Source organism: Nyctereutes procyonoides, unplaced genomic scaffold, assembly GCF_905146905.1.
Source record: "Nyctereutes procyonoides isolate TBG_1078 unplaced genomic scaffold, NYPRO_anot_genome, whole genome shotgun sequence".
NCBI lineage: Eukaryota > Metazoa > Chordata > Mammalia > Carnivora > Canidae > Nyctereutes > Nyctereutes procyonoides.
Window position 1 is genome coordinate 21,207,954 of NW_026575020.1, and position 15,912 is coordinate 21,223,865.

Consider the following 15,912-nt stretch of genomic DNA (forward strand, 5'->3'; position numbering starts at 1 on the left):
AACTGGAAAAAATTAACTAAATGAGGTTGGTGAGTGAAATGTAAATGAGCCCCAGCTCAGCAGGAGCCAGGGAAAAGATCACAGTGGGAGAGAGTCAAGTGGGAGGCTGGAAAGTTGGGGGTGAGCAATAAGCAAATGTACCAAACCTGTAAACATCTAGCGCAGAAGAGCTGCTGGAGGGTGAGCCAGCCTAGGGCCTGGACAGGAAGGGGCAGCTGGGGAAGGAATGGAAGGGCTCCTGTGGGGGCAGAGATTTCTAATAAGCCAGGAGGGGTCTGAGAAGAGGCAGTTTAGGGGGACCCCACACACCATTCCTGTGCCCCCTTGTTGAAGGCAGGACTACTTGGTGATAAGAAGACAGAGGTTCCCTCAGGCTAGCTTGAGTAAAAGCCTGGGAGTGGGTGGGTCATGATAAAGATGCCCGGAAAGCAGGGGAGCATTTCATGGGAATCCAAGGACAGGCACCTGAATGCAGCCCCATCTGGCAAAAACTGGAGCCAGGAACTGGATGGGCAGTGGAACCCCGGGCACTAGTCCTTCAGAGCCTCCTCTCTCTGGGAATCAGCTCCTATTTTCCTGCTTGCACCAACTGATTCCGGCCACTCACTCATCGTTCCTGCATCCCCACTGCCACCACTGTCCCCATCATCCCCATGCACCCTCCCCTCCCTGTGTCCACTCTTTTCGGAGCCTGGAGTCCATTGCTCTACATTTCCAGGATAGGCATCTGATGGATGGAGTTCATCTTTTGCAGTGAGGCTCAAAGCCCGTGTTTCCTGTGTCTGTGGTGCCTGCACTTGGGCTGGGTGTTCAAGCTGGTCCAATCAGAGTAAAAGGTGGTGGATGGTCATTTCATATAGATGCCAACAAGGGCGAGAGTCCGTCAGAACCGTTCTGCCTTCCTACCACTAAGCTGCTGGTAAACTTCCACCCCTTTGGGGGGGGGGGACTCACACATTGCTGAGAATCTCTGCTGTACTGACCCCCTCCCACTGTTACCTATAGAAGGGGGGGGGTGGGGGAAGGTGGTGCGTCCTCCAGAATGTTGGGTTGGAACATTGGCAAAGAGCCTCCAAAGGGTCACCAGTGAGCAGACAGGGCGACTCTAAAATAACAGGTTTCCACCAATCAGGCCAGGATATTGTGCCTCCGACACAGTAATGGTGGCTTTTTCCAGTTGGCAGGGGGGAGGGGGGATAAATAAAAGTAGACAAAGACACCGAAATGCCTCCCAGTGAAGCTTTTCTCCCATATGTTTTTCTTAAACCTTTGGTGCCTCCTACTGTTAGCCTGCTGTCACTCACTAGCGGATGACAAATGAATACACAATTAACAAAATTAGCAGACAAGTATTATCAAACAGCTGCTAACTCATGCCTGGATTTGCTATCTTGTTTGTGTGAGAGTCAGCCCATGTGTTAATGGCTGTAATTTGATGTGGCTTACACATCTTGTAGTCACAGCTAACGGATGACACTGTCTCTGAGTCCCAGGGATGGAGTGGGAAGGACAGGAATAAGGACTGTGGAATTGATTTAGCTTTCTGGATTGACTCACTGATGATTCCCAACTCACAAAGTGACATGGAGCTAGTGACCTCACCTGTGAGCCTCAATTTGCTCATCTATGAAATGTCAATAAATAGTAGTAGTAGTACTTCCTCAAGTGTTTTTGGGAGGGTTGAGCAAGCCATTCCATGCAAAGCACTTAGCATAGTACCTAAAGCGTGAAAGAATGGTGGTGACTTACATTTGTATTTCTATAGCTCTCAATTGAATCAAATAATAGAATTTTTGCTTCTGCGAAGAGGACAAAACTTTCAAATACTGAACCACCTGAACAAGTTTGAGAACCCATGTCTTAGAATATCATTCATGGGGCTCCCAAAACATCATTGCAAGAGGTCACCCAATATTAAAAGTAATCTTTCTTCATATTTAAATAATAATCTATCACAATCGGAACCTTTTGCATCCAGAGAATCTCCTCATTTGGGGGCATACAAACATTTTGAGGCCTCTTGAGATCTTTTAAATAGAGATGTGGGTCAAATTTCCCACTGGCCAGGGCACTATTCTGCTTAGCTTCAGGTGGGATGAGGATGAGGTATAAAAGAGGGAGGGTGTTGCCCGTGGATCACAACATAGTGATCCAAGAAGTGGATCCAAGATCCACTCCAGAAGTCCAAGGTGGGCTAGTGCAGGTCAAACCAGGGCCCCAGCCCAGGAAGATGTGGGTGCCAGTCCAGTTCCCTAGACTTGGAGGAAGCACGAATGGAGCAAACCTGAGAGCTGTAGAGCTACAGTGGCCACTGGAGTAATATGGTGCCAGTCCTAGGATATGGAGCTGAAGCTTCTCAAGTCAGCCTAAGGGGAGGGTGAGGTTCTGAGACTAGGTGTCAGGCTGGGATGCAGACGAGGCCCCAGCTCTGGGGAGAAGAGAGCTACTGGGACGAGCACCAGGCTCCTGAGAGGCCCAGTTGCTGTTTGGCTGTCTTAGGACTAAGTCTCTGTGGCCTTCTTTTGTGCTCCATAAACCAGAAATAAGGATACAGTGGCTTCTTGGCTACCATTGCCTTCCTCAGAGGAGGGAAAGGAAGTGTCACACATGCAGTATCTGTGCCTCATCAGCTGCCGGCATCCTGTGTATGTAAGTATGGCAGTATGGCCATAGCCTTTGACAGAGGAGCAATTGGACTTTGGTAGGGTTAAGGTACCAGGCAAGGGTCACACAGCTGGACTTGAATTTGAGTCTGCTGCCTCCAGGCTCTTTCCGCTGCTACACTGAGGTTGGTTTCCAGGAAGATCTGAGGTGTCATCCCTGTGGCAGGCTACCAGAGAAGCAGGGAAGGCAGAGCAAGCCCTGGGTGCACAGACCCTCATGCTTTCTGCCAAGCTCAGAGGTCAGGGGGCAGCAGACAAGAAGTGACTGTTATCAATGTGTCTGCACTGTTGTCACAAGGTTGGCCCTTTCTTCCTCACTGTCTCCTAGCCCCCTTCAGGGACTGAGCTCTGGTTGAGAGTGACCTAGAATGACAGGGTGCTCACTGGCCCAAGGCCACGGCAGCAGTGAATTGAACAGACTAGGATCGTGGGCAACTTTGTCCAGACACAGATGCCCAACTGGTGCTTGCATCCACCACTGTTCCCTGCAGATCAGCAATGCAGCTGGGAACGAATCAAAGAGCCTTCCAAGAAGGTGAGGGGGTTAGAGGGAAAGGTTACAAGAGTCTCCGCAGTCGCCCCATTCCCACCGAGCAAGTCCCTAGGCAACCATGGGGAAACCGTTTTGGCAGGTGGAAATTGGACTTTGAGTGCTTCGGAGAGGCTCCCAATAAAATAAGTGTGTGGTGTACCCTTCCGAGCACGATTTCATTCCTCCACTTAGACTTCTCTTCTTTGGTATCCTGTGTGACCATGGGAAGTCATTTGCTCCTCGATCTCCTCATCTACAAAATGAGCCTTTGGACTGGGTGATGAATAAAGTTCCTTTCAACAGTCCCAGTCCATATGTTTCCTATAAATGTAGCTGGGTAGATGGATGGACCAGTCAGCCTTGGAAACTGGAAATATTCCTCAGGCATGGTCCTCATTCATCAGCCTGTCATCTGCCAGAGGACCAGAAGGTCTGAGAGAAATGGGTTCCATTTTTCCTCCTGGCACAGAGCTCTGGCTGGATTGGGGCATCACCCACTCTCCATCTTCTGTTGGTAGATGCTCCTTGGCTAATGACTTCTCAAAGCCAAAAGACTCCTGCACCCCAGGAATCCTGCAAGCTCCCAACCCTCGTGCATTCCTGTTTGCCAGCTCAGATGCATGGTTGTAGGACCTCCCCACTGAAGGTTCTCCACAGAGGAGGTGGAACAGTGAGGAAGGGCTCCTGTGTCTGCTGAATGCTTAGAGCTGGAGCAAATGTGCCCAAAGGGTGCATGTGTCATATGGCCTGATTAGTACCACGGATCCTCAGCCAGCCGGGAGTGGGAGAAAAACATAATCTTCCTAGGAACCAATCAACAGGGACACCTGGGTGGCTCAGCAGTTGGGCATCTGACTTCAGCTCAGGTCGTGATCCTGGGATCTGGGATCGAGTCCCACATTGGGCTTCCTGCGAGGAGCCTGCTTCTCCCTCTGCCTGTGTCTCTGCATCTCTCAGTCTGTGTCTCTCATGAATAAATAAATAAATAAATAAATCTTAAAAAAAAAAAAGGAACCAATCAGTAGCCTGCACAAAAAGGAACTTCCTCTGTGGCCTCACTCTGTCTGAGTCTTATATTTATCATTCATGAAATGGGAGAGTGTCGAGGCTGGGCATGTGAGCATTGGAACTCCATGGTTTAAATGCTGGGTTTACTTTTCATTATCAGTGTTATTTTAGGGAGATTAGCTAATAGAGTCGAGCCTCTGTTTCCACATCTAAGATGGGGGGGGTAGATTGATATTTACTTTCCAGTATGGCTTAAGGGTACAATTATGTGGTATTTAGGAAATATGTAGTATAGTTTCATACATGTAGAATATGTATTATTTAATCAATGTATCAACATATCCATGTCTATCTTCCCCTGCAGAATGAGGATGTTAGCTCCTGCAGAATAGAGCTATTCTGTCTCAGTCACTGTATTTCCAGCACCTAGGACAGAGTCAGGTGATATCATTGAACAAAGAAATGGGGTTTGCTGAAGACAGTAGATTCCTGGATGGCAGGGCTTTCAGTGCTGCAATCAGGCAAGTCCTGGGTTAACAGGGATGAGTTGGTTACTCTACAGAGAAAAGAAGGGAGAGTGGAGCAAGGAGAAAGGCTCAAGGGAGGGAGGGAGGGAGGAAGGAAGGAAGGAAGGTACTCCCTACTTTACAAATAAGAAAATAAGTCTCATAGAGATTATTAAACTTGTCCAAGACCCTATTATTAACAAATAGCAGAGCAAGAATTTGATACTAGTCTTAATCACCAAGCTATAGAAGTTAGCAGATTCGTTAACACCTTGCTGCATGACATTGGCCAACCCTGCCTCAGTTTCCCCACCCGTGAGATAGAAGTCTTGGGAAGTGCTCAGAAGTGGGCTGAAGGAACAAAAGCCTGTCCTCCCCTGGCCTCAGAGAGCTCCATTAGTCTGGAACACCACGCAGAGTGCCCTGCATTGATGAGAGTGTGCGCCTGACGATGTTTCCAGACTCATCAGCAGCTCTGGGCAAACCCGGAGGACTGATTCCACTTTGTCATCTTCAGCACTGCTCTCAGGGGTTGGGAGGCAGAGGGGACTGCTTCCAGCGGGAGGGAGGCAGAGCATCTGAGAACGCTCATGTCTCTCTCTCTCCCATGAAAGTTCCCCATAATTAGCCTGGTTTGAGCCATTTATCTTGTAGACTCCCCATTTTGTCAGAGATATATGCCAGGCCATCAGGGCTGATCACGCTGTGGTAATAATTCCCCATCTAAACTCCAAAGCCCATTTTGCACAAGGGTCTTTAAGATAATTAAAAGCAACTCTATCATCTTTCCTCCTTAAACACTGGAATGTTTCCCAAATGAGTGAGCACCAGGCCCTCTGCCTGGAGTTCTCCACATGTACCCCTCCTCTGATCTGCTGTCTCAGGCCTGCCCACGCCTGTCCTTAGAGAAAGCCTCACCTGACTCCTGTCTGGCCTAGCTCCTCTTGCCTCAAAGCTCCTTACTTAGAGTTTGTATTGATAATTTGACATTCCTTATACATTGTCCCATCCCCTGCCAAATTATATCTGTTGCAGAAATGCTACTAGCAATACATAACAATGATTAGTATTTAAATATTAGCATTGGTATCATTTTTTAATGATTTATTTATTTTAGGAAGAGGGAGAGAGAGCGCATGCACAGAGGGAAGTTGTAGAGGGAAGGGCAGAGGAGAGAAACTCAAGCAGACTCCTTGCTGAATGTAGAACCCCACACAGGGCTGGATCTCATGACCCTGAGATCAGACCTGAGCCAAAACCAGGAGTTGGATGCTCAACCAACTGAACCACCCAAGTACCCTAGCACTGATACCAGTTTATCATTCAGTAGGTACCAGGTATCATGCTAGGATCTCTGCTCTCATTGTTTTATTTAATCTTCACATCAATATATCAAGGTATATACTATTATAATTCATTTTTCAAATAAGGCTCAGAGAAGTTAAGAAACTTGCCCCAAGTCACACAGCTAGTAAGCGGAAGAGTCTAGACTCAAGCTCAGATCTCTCTGACCTCACTCTCTGCCCTCTTGGAAAGGGTCACTGCATTTCACTGTGCAGTGAGCATGGGGCATGGCTAGTTAAATAAATAATAAGTGCACAAATAGCAGTAGCTAACATTTACTGAGGGCTTGTGTTAGGTCAGGCATGACTCTTAAGAATCTTCTGTGTAGAGTTGATGGAATCCTTCCCTAAGCTTTATGAGTGAGGAACACAGGCCTCTCACTGTTAAAGACTGGGCATCCAGGGCGAGGACCTGAGCAGATTCAGGGTCCCTGGAATGTGTGAGGTGAAAGCCTGGTCTGGGGGTTGATGTTGTGGGGTGGGGCGGACACCTAGAGATCTCAGGATAGCCCCTTGCATCAGGACCTGCATTAGGGCAGCCACGATGCTGTAACAAGACCACTCCAGCTCTGAACACTGGCTGCAATGAGTGATGAACAGTAGTAAGGTTTCAAAGCTTCACGCTGCCCTTCTACATTTTGATCTGCTCATCACCAGCTGTCAGGAGCTGGCCCAGGCAGGAATCCCGGTCCTGGGAAAATCATAGCCAGACTGACACCTCTCCAAGACCACCTGGATCCAAATCTACATCTTGTTGATAGCCCTGGGAGCAAAGCAGGGTCTCAGCTGAAGGTCTGAAATGGCCTATTTCCCCTACCTCTACCTCCTGCACTCATCGCCCAGGGACTCAGACAGACAGCCCGCAGCCCCAGCCTGTTCAGGAATTCTGGTAAAGCCAGCAGTGCTCACATCACATCCCCAACCCATCTCAGGTCACCACATAGCAGCAGGGACAGTCTGCCCATCAGGCCCCCTAGATTGACCCTTGTGGGCAGCCAGTACCCCAGGCTAACTCCCATCTGATGTCCCAGGATCATCCAGGAACCCCGGTAAGACCCAGGTCCCCTCCACAGGTATGACTTGTGTATCACAGCAGCTTCCTGACTGCTTCTCCAGCTTCTTTGAGTCAACCTCTTTCAATACAGATGTGTTTGGGAATTGGGCGCTCTACCTTAATCCCATTTCTGAACATAGAATCCTATTTTCTCAACAGCATTTCATAGTCAGTGAAGGTCTACTCTCCTTTTCTTTCTGGGAAATCATTAATGGGCAGTGGTTTCCAATAATTTCACTTTTTGGTTTTTGTGTGTGATTTCTCCCAATCCACAGTTCTCCTCCAGGCTAATAGTTGATAATCCGTAAATAAGTTAAAATGAATCTGAAGACTTATTTAAAGGAACCTGTGGGAAATCTTAAATAATTTTTCTTAGGTAAACAATTCATCTGTGGCGTAAAATAGCTAGCTCTACATAATGCACATGCTTTGTGTTGGCAAGTGCATACTTAGCACTAATTGAGAAACATTTTCTTAGTTGTTGGAGATGCAAAGATAAATAAGTTTCTACTCTTAAAAGAATTTACAGTCTAATTGGGCAATGGAAATGCAAGGTGCAGTTTCATACAGGGTGCTTTGGAAGAGGACAGGAGAAGGATCACAACTGCTAGGGTAATCAACAGAAGAGTGATAGGAGAAAATCACACAAGAAAAGTTGCAAAGGATAGAGTTTGGCCACGTGGAGTTGGAGCATAAGCAAAGTCAGAGAAGTAGGAGAACATGGAAGTGCATATATTTGACCTGACTTAAGCAGGAAACACAAGACATCAAATTAAAATCAGGAAGACAGAGAGAGAATGAGTGAAGAAAGCTCACATTGTTTTGTGCTGTGTGCGTGCACATGCACATATGTATGTGTGCGAATACACACATACATGCATGCACCAGGCTTAGGCTTTGTGGTCTGGTCACCTAAACCACTAGATCGTAAGGTCCCTGGTCAAGGACTATATCAATTTTAATTTTGTCTTCCTCACAATGCCTGGCACCGTGCCTGACACAGAAGAGATGCTGTAATTAACGTCTGCTCGACTATGTTTATTGCACCCAGAAGGCAGTGGGCAATCACGGCAGTTTTGGGGGAGGAGAGAGTTAATTATGAGGGTTTGGCATTGACAAGATTCATTCAGAAGTAGAATAGGTGAGGGACATCTGAGTGGCTCAGTGGTTGGGCATCTGCCTTCAGCTCAGGACATGATCCCGGAGTTCCGGGATCGAGTTCTATGTTGGTCTCCCTGCAGAGAGCCTGCTTCTCCCTCTGCCTATATCTCTGCCTCTCTCTGTGTGTCTTTCATGAATAAATAAATAAAATCTTAAAACATAAGTAGAATAGGTGAGGAAAAGAGGTAGCAGGGTGTTGGAGACTTTTAAGTGACTGTTCAGACCGCTGGTCCAGGACCAGTGGGTAGCAGGACCTGGAGTGGTAGACTGAGGGCAAGAAAGGAGGTGGGCTGTGTGTGCTGCAGCAATAAGAAAGAAACAGGTTTGAGCGTGATGGGACCTGGAAACAGATTTGGGAGCAAAGGTCAGAAGTTACAGTGATGTCAAGGCTTCAAGCTCCAGGACCAAGAGAAGAGAGGTGCCATTAGCAGAAGATGGGAAGTCAAGAGGAGAAGCAAATTTGGAACTGAGATTTTTTGAAGGAGAGACAGCACTGGTGACATCTGAGGCACACCAGGCTTGAGGTCCCATTGGGATACTGGAGGAGCTGGCATCCAAATATAGCCGGGAAAGCAAAGCTGAAATCGCCAGAAGAGAGAGGATCAAAAGAGGACCCAGGCCAGAACTTTGGAAAACACCCACATTTTATTTTATTTTTTTAAAGATTTATTTATTTATTCATTCAGAGAGAGAGAGGCAGAGACACAGGCAGAGGGAGAAGCAGGCTCCATGCAGGGAGCCCGATGTGGGACTCGATCCAGGGTCTCCAGGATCACACCCTGGGCTGCGGGCGGCGCTAAACCGCTGCGCCACCGGGGCTGCCCAACACCCACATTTTAGAGGAGAAAGAGGAGCCAAGAAAATGTGCAAAGAGGCAGGAGGAGAGTGGCGCCTGGGTGGCTCAGTCGGTTAAGTGTCTTTGACTCAGGTCATGACCTCCAGGTCCTGGGATCCAGCCCTGCACAGAGCTCCCTGCTGTGCGGGGAGCCTACTTCTCCCTCTCCCTTTGCCCCTCCCCCTGCTTGTGTGGGAGCTCAAGCTCTTTCTCTCTCTCTCTCTTCCCCCCTTAGGTAAACAAAATAATAATAATTAAACAAAAAAAGCAGGAGGAGAAACTCAAAAGGCACAGGTCAAGAGGAGCCAGAGGGGGCAAAGGCTCAGGGAGTCGGTGCTGGTGCCATGAGGAGTGTCCAGCATGGAGACAGATGATACCAGAGGGACCCCTCTGCCTCCAGCACCAGCTAGAAGCATCCAGAGAACCGCTGCCGGTTCTTCAAGCTTGCAATGCACACTTGCACAGCAGCCTCATTTGCAGGTGGAGAAACTGAGGCCCAGAAAGGCAGAGTAGCTGGTGCAGCGGCACAGAGATAGCAAGTCCTGGAGCTGGGGCTCGCACCTGTGCTGCTCTCACTCCCAGGCCAAGGCGCCGGCTTAGCTCAGGAGGCTGCTGCAAAGACACTGTGGATCCACCGCTTCAGAGTTTACTGAAGGCCTTAGGAAATCGCTCTATCATCTGGAGCTCTCTCTGCGGCAAGTCACATCAATCCCAACTAACCAGCTTAAGCAAAAGGAATCAGCAGGAAGGGCAGCCAATAGGGGTGTCACCGGGAGGGACGTGGTTCAGGGATTCAAATGATGTTCTGGGGTCAGATTATTCCTTCTCCTCCTTCAGCTCTGTCTCCTCTAGTTTGGCTTCCTTCCCAAGCAGGCTCTCCCCTGGTCTCCCCTGGTGGTGGCAAGTGGCTACGAGCAGTTGGGGACCTGCTCTCTCTCCAGTTTATTTTTTATTTTTTTTACATTTCACTTATTTATTTGTTTATTAAGATTTTACTTGTTTATTCATGAGAGATACAGAGAGAGAGAGAGGCAGAGACCTAGGCAGAGGGAGAAGCAGGCTCCATGCAGGGAGCCTGATGTGGCAGATGCTCAGCCACTGAGCCACTCAGGCTTCCCTTTATATTTTATTTAAATTCATTTGCCAATGTAGAGTATAACACCCAGTGCTCATCTCATCATGTGCCCTTCTTAATGCCCATCACCCAGTTATGCAATCCCTCTACTCACCTCTCCTTCTGCAACCCTTTGTTTCCCAGAGTTAGGAGTCTCATGATTTAAATCCAACAGTGTAGAAAAAGAGTATCCCTCTCAGCAGTCCCTGAGAAGTTCTCATGTGTCCATCCCTGAGCAAACCACTATCTCATTTTCTTCACTCTGTGCAGCTCGGGCAATCCCTCGGGCAGAGGTTTTCAGGATGATTAGCGGAGGCAGGGGAGTGGGTGCTGTGGAGAGTGGCAAACCCATGGATGTTTCCTCCAGCCACCTTCAGGACAGCATGTCAGCAGAGTGGCTAGAGGAAGCCAGCATTGAAACAGTTAAGAACTGAGTATGTGGGTAAGATCCCATAGATGTTCATTTGAGAAACTGGAGAAGCAGAAACATGGAATGTAGCCGGAGGAGAGATGGGCAAGTGTCATCTTGAATACGGATAAATCTGAGCATATCTAAAGGTTGAGGAGGAGCCTCCAAAGAGAGGAGAAAGACCTGGAGGGGGCAAGAGACGCCGGGACGGCTCTCCAGGAGAAGGCCGGAGGGCTGGGAGGCAGAGCAGAGAGAGGAGGGGGCCCAGTCCAAGAGAGGAGGGGGGCCCACACGTGCTTCTGAGCAGGGCAGACAAGTGCAAAAGAACACAGGGGAGCTCCTGGTGGATGATGGGCTTCCCTACCGCAGGGCACACCCAAACGAATCAGCATCTGAGACAGAGGGCTTGGCTTTGCACAGCTGTTGAACCTCGCCGCATGGATTATTGGTCTGGTCACTGCACATCCGCACAGACTGTTCTGAGGAACATGTGGAAGTTCCTCCTAACCCTCTAAGGAGACGGACCCGCTTGATTCACCACTGCTGGCCTTGACATCCGGCAGGCGGAGGTGGGAGCAAAGCATCAGCCCCTCATTTGTGGCCTGCCTCTGCCAGCTGTCTTCCGTGCTTGCCCTTTGGTTGGGGTAAGGCAGCCACAGCAGATCGTGCGAAGAGTTCCAACTGTGACGGCTTCCCCTCTGAAAGCATCTATTCCTAGGATATAGGAAAGGACAACACAGGCCCGTGGGCATCCTTGTCGACTGATCACCTATGACAACTTGATAAGCATTTATCTGCCCATGGCCATGAGCCAGACGGCTCAGAGAACTACGCTGCCCTCCCCCAGCTTGCTCAGAGTCTCAGCAGTGCAAAGCATCTTGATGTCATTGAAACCTAAAAGTATTTGGGAGTCAGGCTAGGTTTGAACACTGACCCTGCCATGTCTGTGTAACCCTGGGCAAGGAAGTCACTTCAGCTGGATGTCCCAGAACATGTTTATGTGCCACCCCTGGTCTACTTAGCCTTAGATGTCCCTTGTCTTCTGTCACTTGTTTTGCTTCCCTGTTAGAGGACTCTTGCCAGCCACTTAATCTGGTTTTGCTATCCTAAGAAGCCGGCCACCATCTTCTGATTTCTAAATACCACAGGGTGATTTAGCCTCCCTTGGGACAGAGAGCTGGGCTTGATCAGGGCTTCCATTGCACCTGACGTGGAGGGACCCAGGTCCAACCCAGCTGGATCCATGGACACTGGCTGCCCAGCTGCATGACATAACAGGGAAGGATGGGGAAGTTAACACCCCAGTGGGGCCAACTTTGAGTGGTAGGAGACAGAAGAAGACTGGAGGAAGCCAGCGAGTACCTTGTTTGCCTGTCCTAGCCACACATAGAGGTCAACTATGGCCTCTCCAGATCCATCCTGTGTGGTGGAGCAACCAGTTGTGTTTTCTTTTGGTGATGTGGCCAGCTTAGACATGCACTACCTCAAAACTGCCTTCCTTTCCACCCTACTCCACTTCTTTTCTCCTTCATCTATGCTTCCCTGGGATTTTGCTTCCCACCAAATGCGCTGTTAGCAAGTAAGCTTGGCCTCAGTCTCTGTTCTGTGGAGAAGTCAAGCCAGGCTCGGAACTTTGGTGTCCGTATTTATAAAATAGAGCTAATGATATGCATCTCACAAGATTGCTGGCAGGATTAAATAAAATCATGTGGATTAAACCCGTGGCCTGGAGTAACACATTGTGGGTACTCAATAAATATGAAAAGTACCATCACCAAACAACTACAGCATGATGATGGACTTACCATTTGGGGGGGGGAATCTGATAACTGCATAGCATTTAATAATTTTATCTGTATCATTGATTTGTATCATTTTGGCAGCAAGAACACCTTATGGAGCGGGGATAAAAGTAAGTGCACTTTTCATGATGAATATGAGGAGGGATCTACGTGCAGCTTATTTGAGAACCTTGTTGAATAATTAAGAAGGAAGGAGATGCTGTTTCAGATTTGTGATGTCGATAAAATTTGGTAGACTGGGCTGATGGTAGTGGTGTTCCAGAATTCAGTTTATCCTACGAAAAGATTCGGGAGACTAAGCATGTGTCAAAGGGGAGGGTCTTTGTTCTTTTTGATCCCCTGAAAAACAGAATAGCAGGAGATAAGAATCAAGAGAAGTCCCTCGGTGAAGCATTTAACTGATGAAGTGATTTTATTAGCCCCAAGTGGAGCTTGCCACGGGATAGGTACAACAATTTCACCATTAAGCTGGTTTGGTATTAAAAAATGATATGTTTATATGTGTCTATGTTAAAGTTGCATTGTCACCTTGGCAGAATAAATTTTGAGAAAATAATAATAGCTAACGTTTATTGAGCATTTATTACACGACAAGTGCTGTGCTAAGGTCTTCATGCACAATCTCATTTCATCTTCTAAAACGCCTCAGGTGCCAAGTCGTCTTGGCTCCCTGCAAATCTAAACCAAGAAGCTCAGAAATCTGTGAGAATTGGCAGAAACTGGAGGGGGGGACTCTGGATTGGAGAAGTGATAAGCTATAGGTGCCTTCCTTTCCACCCATAGAAAGGAGAGCAATTAGAATGTCATTTAAAAAGTGCTGCTGACAATCTCTGGTTCCTCCGAGCAGGAATACCTGACAGTTGCCTTAAGCCAGAGGTTTCCTTCCACAGGGTGCTCCCAGGGCCTGGAGGGAGGACTGCTGTCAAAGGGGTTGGGGTGAACATGGCACTCCAGACCTCCCTGCCCTGGTTTCAGTGGAGAAACATAAGTGTTTAGCATAACGGAATTCCATGTGAAGTTTTATTGGCTCCCCGTGTTTCATGGCTTTCAGTATTTGAAACGGTGGCATGACATAGGATTCCATTAATAAATATAAATGTTAGCTCGCCTGAGAGTACAGGTCTAGGTAGTGATGTCACTGCACATGCCAAGGGCAAGATGAAATTGTGCAAAGGGCTGGATCTGCTTTGGGTGGAGAGTGCTGGCCCTACCCCCTTATCCCTGGTATCTGGTCTAGTTCTCTCCAATGCTTGTGAGTTTTAGCTGGGCTCATGATCTCCTGCATACCTAAGGACTACATTTCTCAGCCCCCTTTCTTGCGTAGGTAGGGCCACCTGGCTGAACCTGGCTAATTGGATGCAAGTAGAAAGGTTCCAGAAGGTACCTCCTTTCTCCCACCCCCTCCTCGTACATTTCTTCTTGGAACACATGAGTGACCAGTGTATATTCTGGACCATGAAGACAAGAATGATGCCCTTGGGATGGTGCAGCAGGCGCCAGAGGCTGCCTGGTTCTGAGAACCTGATGGCCCAGCTGTACCTCCCCCTGAGCTTGGACAAGGGGATCAGTGTCCATCCTGTTTTCCACTCCCACGAGTGCAGGGTCTTCTATTTCTGCCAGCCAACTGAATTCTAACTGGGATGCTTCTGTATAGACCAGACGGAGGTTTCTGATCAAAGTGTTACAGTGTTTGCATGATACAGAAAAAAAGCGCCTTTATTCCTTCACTCTCCCTCAAAGGGATCCTCAGAGGGTTTTGGCATGCAGCCTCAGATGAGGAATGCATTCTAACCTTGCCGCTCTGGGTATGGCACAAATGGGGCCTTCTGTGGTTCTCCAGGGTCAGCAACCAGGAGACCAAGACACTGTTGCTACCTGTTTTTTCTCTTATCCAGGCTCACTTAGCTTTCTGTGGCTTTGCCTCTGGACATCTTTGTGCACATGCTAGAAGCCATCTCCAGTCCCTTTCCAGATGACACATTCCCACTCCTCGTCCTAGATCTAGTCTCCATGTCACCTGGCCAGAGAAACTCCCCAATGCCCTGAAGTAAAACCCCACACAGCTTCTTCCTCTTCTCATTATAGGTTTAGGAAGGTGTTGTAATGTTCTGTTTACTCTCAGAGAGGCAGTCTATCACAGTTGATTATCCAGTGCTATTTATTGGGTGCTTACTACATGCCAAGCTATGTGCTAGTTGCTGGATGGGCAATGATGAACAAAACAGACGCTCTGTCCCCTGCTCTTAGGGAGTTTGTAGTCTGGGGAGAAAGACAATCAATAAAAATGCAATTAAAAATTGTAATATTCTAAAGGAAAACAGACTGAGATTCTGTGAGGAAGAACCAGCTTAGGGATGTCAGACTCACGTGGGTCTTATTTTTGTGCTTGGAATCAGTAAGGAAGAGGCCAGGTAGTGGTATTACCCAGGTTTGAGTTTGTAGCTTGGCTATGCCACTTCTTAGCTGTGTGACTTTGGGTCAGTGGTTTGTCCTAAGCCTCATAGATAGTAGTATCCGTCTCTCATTAACTCCAATGCACAGGGCCTGGCACACAGCAAGTACTCAGTGAATGTGATCTTCTGCTATTTTTGAGTGTCTGTTATCCATCTGGAATGGGGATGCTCTGAGAGCAGATTCTTCTGTTCCTCTTGGCGTCCTGGGTGTAGGATATAAGGTTGGTACCTCTGTAAGTCATTTGAATAATAATAGCCAACAGGTACGGAACTCCCCTACGTGCCAAACACTGTTCTTAGTACATCCTGAGGATTATTAACTCATTCGATACTCATAACAATCTGTGAAGTTGATGCAGCTTTAACCCCAGGTTACTAATGAAGGAGCTGAGATACAGAGAGATTGAGTCACTTGTTCAGTGTCAGGAGGAACCAGGGTTCATTCCAGAGCAACTACATCCCATTGCCTCTGCAGTGGGTGAAAGAAACATATCCATCATTTCAAAGAAATACAGCTCCCTTTGGGCCACATCCTTATTAGGGTGTAGGCTCTCAAAAAGTATACTAATTTGGGATATGCATCTCCCCCTGCCAAATTATAGAAGAATCATTTCTACACTCTCTTGTTAACTGTGGGTGAGTCAAGAAGTAAAACAAATAGAATTAAATTCTTCACCTCTCAGTTGGCATTAATGGGACTCTACCGGGAGCTTCGGGTTACATGGCATGCATGTCTGAGCAGAAGCAAGACATTGTTTCCGTGCTCATCCACCCCCACCCTCCCGCCCCCACCGTCCCCAGCCTGTGGGCCCCATACCCCATGCTCCCTGGTTCCTCCCTGCCTCTGGCGAGTTCTGTATCTTTTTTCCTGCATGCTCTCTCTCTTATTAAAACACCTTCACCCGAAGGCATCTGTAAGATGAGAAGTGTGCCTGCCAACTCACCCTGGGAAGCCAAAATGCTTAAATTGCTTCTTTTATTTTCCAAAAAGTATATGTTATTTGGAATGGAGAATGGCTTCACCGTGTCCTT

General features: G+C 48.0%; 1 protein-coding gene across 1 annotated transcript in view; it reads left to right on the top strand.

The window, feature by feature from the left end:
* ASIC2 (acid sensing ion channel subunit 2) overlaps positions 1-15,912 on the top strand; it is a 999,134-nt gene that overhangs the window by 181,115 nt on the left and 802,107 nt on the right. The gene's annotated exons all lie outside the window — the stretch shown is intronic.